The 11,939-nt window shown below is 32.5% G+C and overlaps 1 non-coding gene across 1 annotated transcript; it reads right to left on the reverse strand.

The window, feature by feature from the left end:
* Positions 1-5,845: 5,845 nt before the first annotated feature.
* LOC123941086 lies at positions 5,846-5,949 on the reverse strand. The gene has a single exon (XR_006818179.1). It is a non-coding gene; the product is annotated as a U6 spliceosomal RNA (small nuclear RNA).
* Between the last annotated feature and the right edge of the window lie 5,990 nt (positions 5,950-11,939).

Raw genomic sequence — 11,939 nt, forward strand, 5'->3', positions numbered from 1 at the left:
AATATGTAATTGATAGAATTGCTGGAATTGATGGAAGGATAGAAGTACTATCCTTCTAAATGTTCACCCAAGTCTTTCAGACTTTGATTTTAATATGGATATAATACATTTCTGATCTACTTCAGTTGTTTAATGAGATGATTTCTGGAGTATGTGATTAGGGATGCATCACTGGTATTTAAAAGACTGCTTATCTTTCCCAGATACTAAATTTTAATGATTCAATGGCCTTTCCATAAATACCTATAAGAACCTCAGCTATATGAAGTTCTAAATTATCAACTACTTTTGTCTCCTCCTTCTTATAATAAAATCTAAGTTTATGATAAGCCAGTTCATTTAGTCACCCCCATTACAGTCCTGCAGTTCTCTTTGACAACTGCTTTCCTTTACCATTTCAATATACATATCTAATAAGGCATTAACTTCTATCAATTTTTACTACCTGGATATTTGCTTATAGATCATTATTCTTCATTCACTTACCATTGGATTAAATCATATCTGTAATGATCTTATTTGACATACTGAAATAAATATGTTTGCTCTGTGGTCTTCTTGCACAAGCATTTATTATTATTCAATAAATCCAAAAAGTATGATTATATTCTTATGCCTTTGAATTGCTGTGTGATAGGAAGAGAATGTACAATCCCACCATAGGTGTAACTATTCGTGTAAGCATTTCTGCTCTCCACAGATAAATTTAATTGCTATATTTTCTGTTTTTGTTATACCTGTTCTATGTTTCTATTTTAACAGTTCTAGTTCAGATTACGTTTAAAATATAACGTCTTGAGAGATAAAATTTCTTTGTTTTCATCCTCAGTGCAGAATAAAGTAACTAATAAAAGCAATCATTCTTTTTTTATTTATTTTATTTTTTATCTTTTTAAGTTTTTATTTAAATTCTAGTTAGTTAGCATATAGTGTAATATTAGTTTTGGAAGTAGAATTTAGTGATTCATCACTTACATATAACACACAATGCTCATCGCAAGTGCCTTTCTTAAAACCTATCATCCATTTAACCCATCCCCTTGCCCACTTCCTCTCCAGCAACCCTGTTTGTTCTATATAGTTACGTGTCTATTTTATGATTTGACGCTCTCTCTCTTCCTTCCACTATGTTCATCCGTTTTGTTTCTTAAATTCTACATGAGTAAAATCACATTATTTGTCTTTCTCTGAATGACTTATTTCATTTAGCATAATACACTGTAGCTCCAGCTGCATTGTTCTGCTTTTTCTTTTCTAAAAAATAAAATAAGAACATTGCTATAAATTGTGATTTCCAGTGAATGTCAAATATTAATGAGTCATTTTCAGACTAGGCTTCAAAGTGAATATATAGTCATTAATAAAATAGATTTAATTATACATGTATACTTTAATATATTATTAATTGAAAATATTTAGATTTCATACCTTAAATTTTATACAATTTTCATATATTCATACTTTAAGACAAAGATTGACAAACTAGAGCTCACAGGTCAAATATAACTCACCTCCTGTTTTTGTAAATAAAGTTTTATATAACCATTCTGCTTTCATGCACAGTTGGGTAGGTATTTACCCACAAAGGGTAAATATTTTTTAGTTAGCTTTTTACAGAAAAACTGTAATGACCCTTGACCTAAAATATTGCTTTGGAACCTAAGGTAAAAAACTGAGTGATTCCTTGAGGAAATGGGGATACTTTTTGGATTTTCATTTGCAATCCTGGATTTTTACAAAAGAAGCTCTTTTTTTTTTTTTTTTTTTTAAATGGAAACTTCCTGAAAGTCACTTGCCCTTGGGACTTTCAAGGCAAGCAGAAACATGTTAAACATGAGTTTAGTTCAGTTTGTTTTAAAGAGTTTTTAAAGAAGAGTTCAACATAGTCTCTGAATGCACTCAAGTGATCTCAAAGAACACAATGAATCTTTTATGTTATCACCAAATAATATAGTGAGTAAATCAATTACTACATAATGACAAGTATACACACACACACACACACACACACACACACATTCAGGCACATATTTTCCCTATCAACAATGAGCCCTAAGCAAGTTTTCCTGCCTGTAGTCTTGTCTTTTACTCAGGTATTCATGACAACCCACAAAAGCACATCATCCCAAAAGAAATGGGAAAGCTAAATCAAACTTGATACAAAACCAATGATACCCATTCATGGAGCATTTAATTTTCAAGACAGGAAAAAAGTATTTATAATTTCTTAGCAAGATTTAGAGACCCCCCATATGAATTTATTTCCAATCTTTCAAGTTTAATGCAAATGTGGATATCTAAAATTCTATGAGTTTAAGTGGTTTTGAGTTCTGTAATGAAAAGTTTGAGCATTGTTCTCAGAGGAAACACCTCCTGGCAGAGCTTCAAGGAAAGAATATGTGATTGTAGGGTGATTAGAAATTCATATTGCATTAGGTTTTCATCATTCTGTGGGATAGGCCTGTTGTCAATGCTATGTCAAGAAGAGTGACAGATCTGTATTCACAGCTTTTGTGAAAGCCTAAGATGGACGAGGTTGTATGTACTTTTAACATAGTAATATATAACTTTCTTAGGCGTCAAATACAATAGTAATATTGAAACCCATTTTTTTACCCATTTTTTATTATGTCATGGTTAAAATATATAGTACTTTTATTTATTATTTTCTAAATAAATATTGGTTACTTTCAAATTTATTAAAGAAATTGGTGAATATAAGTAGAATACTAAGCAATTTTTTCTATCTCAGAAGAAAAGGTGTATTTTCTTTGGTGATTTTTTTTTTTTGAAAAAGGGAATACTCTCAAAATTGATCCATTAACAAACAAGGCAATATAAATGATGTAGTGACATTCTGTGACTGCTTTCCTGTCTTTAATTTGGGGGAGTCTAAATTGAAGAGCTAGATACCATGTTTTCACAAAGAATGAAAATATTTATGTATGTAACTAAGTGTAGTTTCCTTATCATATAGTATTATTCAACAATAACTTTATCCCTTTTTATGTAGAGAAACACTTTTGGTCCTTTTATTATTGTAAATGAGATAATATTTAACATCTCTAATATGCAGAAACTTAGTTTTCTTCATATGTCTTTCTATTTGATTGATTACAGGTTTCAAGTTTATGGAAGAAATACACTCAAGGTATTAATACTCTTTTATTAATGCCATTTTTATTAATATAGTTTGCTTATTGGTCTTAAATACAGCTTACTAATAAAGAGCACACAGAGATACTGTTTAATAACATTTAATTTCAATGTTGAAAGACCCCACAAGAAAAGTGACACATGGATGCCTGGGTGGCTCAGATGATTAAGCATCTGCTTTCAGCTTAAGTCATGATCTCTGGGTCTTGGGGTTGAGTCCCATGTCAGGCTCTGCATTCAGAAGAGAGTCTGCTTCTATGTCTGCCTCTCCCAGCAGCTTATGCTCTCTCTCTCAAATGAATAAATAAAATCTTAAGAAAAAGAAAGAAAAAAGTGACACATAAACCATTGTGTTAAGGGAGAAAAGCTGGGGTTCAGTATACAGTGAATCCAGGGCTTATGCTTTTCTGGTTCTCAGGTTATGTCCCAGCTGAAGTATTGTGTGATGGGTTGGCTTTCAGTGAAAGTATGGTGTATATATAACCAACTTACCTTACCCTTTTCTCTATAAATTACTTATATGCCTATTTTCCAAGTATGGCAGAGTGATAAAGTTGAGGGAGGTATTAAGAAGAGAAATTATGCTTACTATTGGAATTTCATTATCTCTGTAACTTCTAATTAACTTGATTCTTCTAACTCTTGATAGATGTTTGATTGGTAAGGCTTCTTATTATGAAAAGTAAAGATGGCAAGAAAGGTAAAGAAGTTTTATTTGTTCAATATTTGATAAGGAATCTGTACACCTATGAAAAAGGACATGAAACAACACAAAGCATATCTGATAGAGTGATGAAAACAAATATTGCCATTAATAATGGAAGATTTGCTGAATTCATCCAAAAGAAAAGTATTTTGATAAATTATTGGGTTATGGATGGGTTATGGATGAAGGAAAATTGGGCCTTTGAGTTGTACTTGTATAATACACATGCCTGAAGAAACTAAAACACCTAAAAGAAAGAGAAATTCTATAATTATGAAAATATAATATTATGAAAATATAATATAAAACATAAATTATAACACTTGAATTGCTGGTTCAAATATTATCCATATTTGAATTATTTCAATACATGTTAACAACATCTCCTTCCAAAATACTATATTTCATATATATATGTATATAAACATACACACACACACACACACACACACAGAGATATATATGTTGCATTGCAATCATCAGTGTCAGACGATCATTTCCAAAACATGGTATATACTACCTCAACTAATTTTAAAATTTTTAATCTATTTTTTCTTTCTTCCTTTTTTTTTTAAGATTTTATTTATTTATTTGACAGAGAGACATTACAAGTAGACAGAGAGGCAGGCAGAGAGAGAGAGAGAGGGAAGCAGGCTCGCCGCTGAGCAGAGAGCCGGATGCGGGACTCGATCCCAGGACCCTGAGATCATGACCTGAGCCGAAGGCAGCAGCCCAACCCACTGAGCCACCCAGGCGCCCCTCTTCCATTTTTTTTGAGGTATTGACTTATAGTATTTTAAATACTAGTATATTAAAATTATCTTTGTATACTTTCATATACATTGTCATTTCTTTTTTTTTTTTTTCAAGGTTTTATTTATTTGGGAGAGAGAGAGAGAGCATGAGAGGAGAGAGGTCAGAGGGAGAAGCAGACTCCCTGCTGAGCAGGGAGCCTGATGTGGAACTTGATCCCAGGACTGAGGGACCATGACCTGAGCTGAAGGCAGTCCCTTAACCAACTGAGCCACCCAGGTGCCCCTGTCATTTCTTTTTTTATTTCTTTTTTATTTTTCTTAAATTTATATTTTTTTAAGATTTTATTTGTTTATTTGACAGAAAGAGAGGTTACAAGTAGGCAGAGAGGCAGGCAGAGAGAGAGCGAGAAGCAGGCTCCCCACCAGACAGAGAGCCTGATGTGGGTCTCAAATCCAGGACCCTGAGATCATGACCTGAGCCGAAAGCAGAGGCTCAAGCCAGTGAGCCACCCAGGCACCCTGTCATTTCTTTTTTTAAAAAAACAATTCATATATATTTTTTCCATCAGGATATTATTTAGCCACTGATTTGTAATAATTTTTATTTGTATAAATACTTTTTATTTTATGTGCATTTATTTTATGTATATTTTATGATCTTATGAGTTAATATAAATAAAATTATTTTCAAAATTCTGTGGTAGAGAAGTCAAATAGAAAATAATGTTGCCTTTACCCATATCAATTTTTTAATTTTGGCTGCATATACCAGAAATAACTCCAAGTAACAGTGATTGTGAGATAGTTTAATTTTTCTGCCGTATGCAAAAGTACTGACATAGACATGAAGGCATGGTGGCTGCACATGTTTGTAAGAGACTTAGACTAAATCCAATAGTCTGTTGTGTCATTTAAGGACAGTGACCTATGCTTTGTTGATTCAAGATGTTTTTTGAGGTTCTAAATTAATAATTTGGTGCTTGGTACATTAAATTATTACATTTTTGCATCCTTCATATAAATTATTTGGACACACTATATTTTCGTTACATATAAAATTGCAATCACATGTGTGGTAGGGGGAACGACAGGATTCCTAGAAAGCAATGTGGAGATGTGCGGGATGAGCCTGACTCCACACCACTGGGTAATTTCTTTTTTTTCTTTTCTTTCTTTCTTTCTTTCTTTCTTCCTTTCTTCCTTTCTTTCTTCTTCTTCTTTTTTTTTTTTTAAGATGGGACATTTCACAAATTTATGTGTCGTCCTTGCATAGGAACCATACTAATCTCTATAGCATTCCAGTTTTAGTGTATGTGCTGCCAAAGTGAGCACACCACTGGGTAATTTCTATTGTCAACTGCTGTTCTTCATGAGGTGTCATTTAAAATGTGACAGAGGTCAATGAACAGGCTCCTGAGGTCCTGGGCTGGCAGTGCATCTGGGAAAAACAACCCTCAGTTTGATCCTGGAGAAGATGAGGGGGAAACCCAGGATGTAAAGTGTGAGAGTGTCCAATAAGTACATCTAGAATGTGTGTCCAATAAGTACATCTAGAATGTGTGTCCAACAAGTACATCTAGAATGTAACCTCTGAGCCCCAACACAAAGCAGGCTTTACTTCCATTAATGCTGGTGTTCCTGCATCTTATGAGTACACCCAAGTGTCCTCTCCCCACATTTCATTGCCCTCCCACCCTAGACTTGAAGTAAGTCAGCACTCAAAAGGGATGAGCAGAAAGTTTTGGTTTATAGTTGTAAATTCTTGATCAAGTAAATTAGGCAATACTGAGGGGTGTGGGTTTCATCCTTGCAGAAAATATGGGCCTTAAAAGCAGACAGAGTCACTGTTAGAGGGTTTTGTTGAAGAAATAGAAGATAGCCTTTGAAAAAATAAAAATAAAATAAAATAAAATATAAGATATAATAAATAAGGTTGTGATCAACTTGCTAATATTAAAAAACATATATTTCTGTAGGCTCATGAGTGAAAGTAGCCCACTTAGGGACTTTAATCTAAGGGGGTGAGATGGCAGAGACTTTATACTAACATTAAATACCATGTGTCTTTTCTAACTCACCAGACTGATCTTATGTCATATTTAAAAATATATATATCTTCCTCCTATGTTGGAAAGCTTACCCTTCTTCTAAGTCTAAGGTTTTGCTCAATACCTCTCCTGTTCTTGTATAAATTGTCTTTAGAAGTCCAGTTCTATAAATCTAGTCTATCTATGCACATCCCTGTGGTTTTGTTACTGGCTCCCCAAGTCCTAGTCCTGAACCAGTAATTTCCCGGGGTAAATGTAGCCTTGTTCTTCTACCATACTTTGCTAAGTTAATTAGGATTGTAGGTGGACTTTTTATCCAGTTCCTTTTGTTCATTAAATCTTGATATTTAAAGCTCAGACTAAGGAACAAACAATGAATTAATACCCATAAAAACTCATATTTTAAAAATTTAGTTTTCCCATTATGTTTCTAAAATTTAATTAAAGACCTAATTGATTCATTTCTTATCTGTATGTACTTTAGTATGATTTTCATGGGCCAAAAAACTGTCACGAAAGCACTGAAGACCACTATTTAAGGAGGAAGTGAAGAAGGAGATAGGATGAAAAAAATAAAATTTAATATAATTTCTCTAAATTATTTTTTAAAGATGAATTTATTTATTTATTTATTTGAGAAAGAGTGAGTGAAACAGAGAAAGAGAGCACAATCCAAGGGGTAAGGTAGAAGGAGAGAAGCAGACACCCCACTGAGCAGGGAGCCTGATGTGGAGTTCAATCACAGGACCCTGGAATCATGACCTGAGCTGAAGGCAGATGCTTAACTGAATGAGCTAGCCAAGGCTCCACTCTAAATGTTTTTTTAATGTTTTAAAACAACTGTTAGATTGTTAGTTTTTTTTTTTTTTAATCACCGTTAACTTCTTTATGGTGAAGAGAAGACTGGATATAAAAAAATTAGTATATGTGCTGCCGAAGCGAGCACTGGATATAAAAAAATTAATATTCAATCCAAATTATTCTGAAATCTCACTGTAAATTTGGATAATATTTCAATAGAAATTTTCAGTACTATTTTTGGTATCTTATTTTCTCCTTCTTTCTAGATGATTTTAGTGGAAAGCTAGAATTAGCTGCATTGGGGATTGCTAAGCAGTTTCATGAAAGAAAACCATTCAGAATGAACATTCTGATAATGCTGATGTATCCCTTCTAAAAGTAGCAAAGATTTATTTCATATTTAATTTTGCAAAGTTAAATATCTATAATCCCACTATTTCTTCTAAAAATTTTATTTATTTATTTGATAAAGATAGAGACAGGGAGACAGGGAACACAAGCAGGAGTGTGAGAGGAAGAGGAAGGATTCCTGCTGAGCAGGGAACCTGATGCGGGGCTTGATCCCAGGACCCTGGGACCATGGCCTGAGCCACCCAGCTGCCAATCCCACTATTTTAAATATTCTTCTTCTGTAACAGTTTGAAAATCAATCAACCTCTATTATATGCATTGGCATTAAGGTTTCTGATAGAAAAGAGTCTATGTAGTTATTATGTGATAAGGATTTGAAAAAGAATCTTGATAATCACTGAGACTAATAAATGTTAGTGTATTGAATAACATGAAAAGGACAAATTTGATTTTGGGATTTAATATAAATAATATAAATTCAGATATTTGGATAAGTTTAGGCATACTTACATTTTCATTTACAAGTAATATGGTTAAAAAGTTGTTTTATAGTGCCTGCATTTATAAATACATTATTGGAATAAGACACTACCTATGTAATAAATTATATTACTTTTATTCTTTTAAAATATATTTTTGAGGTTAATTTTGGATTTATTTTTATAATGTAGCTGTTAAAAAATTTTATATTTAAGTAAACTCTGCACCCAGTGTGGGGCCCAAACCCACAACCTTAATATCAAGAGTAACATGCTCCACCAAGTGACCTAACCAGTGTCCCTTTATAAGGGAGCACTTTATTGATTATACATTAAAATAAGACATTCCACATTTGGATAGTAATTAAGAAACTATTGTGGGCTCATCTGAACATTAAAGAATTTAAATTAAATCCCATACCTCCATGGACTAGATGGGTATACAGTAAATATGTATCTTGCAATCTTATAATTTTTATGACTATTTTGGGATTATACTACCTAATTATAGCTGTTTTCCCTTTCAGAGGAGTAAAGGAAATGAATAGAAGGAACTCAGAAGATGACTTGTTTCTGAGTTTTGCTTGCACTTTACTCTGCCAACTCATCATTTTTCAAACACCATTGGCCCAGAATCCTGGATTACTATAAACTCTCCCAAAACAAAATGAGGATTTTTGGATACCTTGTATGTATCTGGGTGCATGAATAGTTACACTGAATGCAGACCATGACAGAATTAGACAATCCTTGGGAAACTCCCCTATGAACATTTAAGGTTCTTAACTCAGTGCATTTTTTAATTTTATACCCCAGTTTTTCTTACCTAAATACTCTATTTCAGCAATATTATTATGTAATAGTTCTACAACAGTAGACATACTCATGTTTTTTTTAAATATACACATTTCCTCTGTCCAAATTGTTCTTCCCTTTTTGTCTATCTCCAATATGTCCTCCTACAAGAATGCCTGTAAGTTCAATCTTCTCCTTGAAAGTTTTGCTAATGTTACAGTTTGAATTTTTTGAAATGACTTGTCTATAAAATAAAAAAAATGTAAAATAACAAAATAAAATAAAATGACTTATTCACTTATCTGCACCCAATCCAACTATTTCATAATTAGAATGAATAGATGAGACAGTGGAATATTTTTCAATCTAAAAATTAAACATATTATCTAGAATCTTCTCATTTTAGACTATATGCATAAAACTATCTACCCTTAAGTTATGTCTTTCCATTTAGCCCAATTTTTTCTTTCCATACACTTGTTGAGTCTGTTAATGCACTGTTGTTTTTCTAATTACTAAATGTTAAGGTAAGCCTTATATTTGGCTATTTTATTCATATCTATCAAATCCTGTTCATCCCTGTGCATAACAACCCCCTGACCTGCCTTTCCAGTTCATCTATTTTTTCTTCTTAAAGCAAGTCCTTACTGCCATTGGCTTAAATTAATTTGATATCAAGCAATCAAATTCCAGGTGTCTAATTATAATTCTCTTTTAACTGTGTTTTAATCCAAAGTTTTCTTATAAATTCAGAGTTTTCTTTCCGAACATCAAGTCAAATTACATTTGCCTAACCTAAAATACTCTTACTAAAAATTCCAAATCTTACTAAAAATTCCAAAATCTACAACTGAAGGTCTTTATAATCTGTTGTCATAAAATATACTTAAGATATTTTTAATTTTTACTCAATCTGTGTCCCCTATAGCTGGAAGTATTACACCTAATATTTGAGTATTCACAATGTACCAGATGCAGCTAATGCCACTTAGCATGATAAATCTCCAATCATATCTACAGCTGATGGATAAACTTTGGCATAGAATGTTTAAATTACTTGCACAAAGTTGCACAGATAGTTGATGGTAAAATTTGAATTTGATTCTTGGCATCTGGTTTGAAATCCGATGCCCTTAAACACCAAAGCTCCATAGGTACTCATAGGCAGATACAAATTGTATTGGGACTATAGCACAACACTATTTCATTAAAAAAGCATGATATGTAATTTTCTGTACTTCTTGAAGCACATTGTTTCATTAGATATACAATTTTAGTTATTACATTGCATGATAAAGACCCTAACTAAATTTTATTTTAGCTTTTAGAAAAGAGTTTTATTGGCTGATGCTTTTTACACACATGCCCTTTGCTAAGATCATATCTATAATGTATCAGGACACCTGCTAATTCAGTAAAACAACTCAAAGAAATGGAAACTCCCTAGGTATTTACACATATACACTATTAGATTGATTGACATTTTTCAATTTTCAGGTAAGTGTAATGTGTGGATGTAGTAGCTTATCACTCTGCCATTAGGTTTAATAATATTACCACAAAGAATCTGAAACTTGTAGAATTATCGTGCCAGTATCCTATTTCTTAGCATCTTAATATTCTTCAAGGTGTTCCAGTTTCTCTTCCTCTCTCATCCCATAGGATGGAAGTGGAACAGCTGTTGTCAATTCATAGCATATGGACTTATCTTTTTCATTACAACATATTTCCGCTTGAGTACATTGGAAGCTCTTACAATGAAGTGTTTTTCTTCATAATTCAAATAATTGGAACATGAGAAAACCTACTAAAAGAGAAGAATAATTAGTCAGTTGCATTTCCTTAAAATATTCTAGAATTTATAAATACTCAAAAATATGCAGTAACTACTGCTATGTGTTTCTGTGATGCTTTAAGGAAAAAAAGTTAATTACATATTTACATGGGAAAGCCATATGTTTGATAGCTGACTTTTGGCATCAAAAGGAATCCCTTGGATATCAATTATTGCTTTATGGAGGTTTGGGAAAAATCTGCACTGAAAAGGCTGACAAAGAAAATCAATGATAAGCTCTTCATAATGAAAGAATTTTTCTTCAGTTTTACCGTGTCAAAAACATCTTTAACAATGGAATAGTAGCAAAGCTTTCCTTTTTGTTAAGTGTTCAATATAGTTTTATAATTAATCTAATTATTTCACATTCTTTTTAATGTGAAATCTAAAATTAATATACTCTTAAATTTTCAATCATTTGAGTTTAACAAATTACTACTAAATGCTATTTCGGTGATTTATTTTTTATTTTTTTAATTTATTTATTTTTTCAGCGTAACAGTATTCATTGTTTTTGCACAACACCCAGTGCTCCATGCAAAACGTGCCCTCCCTATTACCCACCACCTGTTCCCCCAATCTCCCACCCCTGACCCTTCAAAACCCTCAGGTTGTTTTTCAGAGTCCATAGTCTCTTATGGTTCGCCTCCCCTTCCAATTTTTTTTTTTAATAAACATATAATGTATTTTTATCCCCAGGGGTATAGGTCTGTGAATCGCCAGGTTTACACACTTCACAGCACTCACGATAGCTTTATAACCTTTATGGCTATGCACAAAAATTGTTTGACATAACCAAACAAATGATAACAAAATCTGCCACTTAGGTTGTTTTAAATTAAAATACTGAATTGATATTACTTGATACCAGAATAAGAGCTTCATGAGAACAAACATATTTGTTTATTTAGTGTTATACTCTATGATGTAGAATAAACATGGCATATTTCAAGGGCATTAATACCTGTTGCATGATTTGAGGAGGTAGTAGGAATACCATTAAAAAAATTAGAT

This window comes from Meles meles, chromosome 4 (assembly GCF_922984935.1).
Source record: "Meles meles chromosome 4, mMelMel3.1 paternal haplotype, whole genome shotgun sequence".
NCBI classification, from domain to species: domain Eukaryota; kingdom Metazoa; phylum Chordata; class Mammalia; order Carnivora; family Mustelidae; genus Meles; species Meles meles.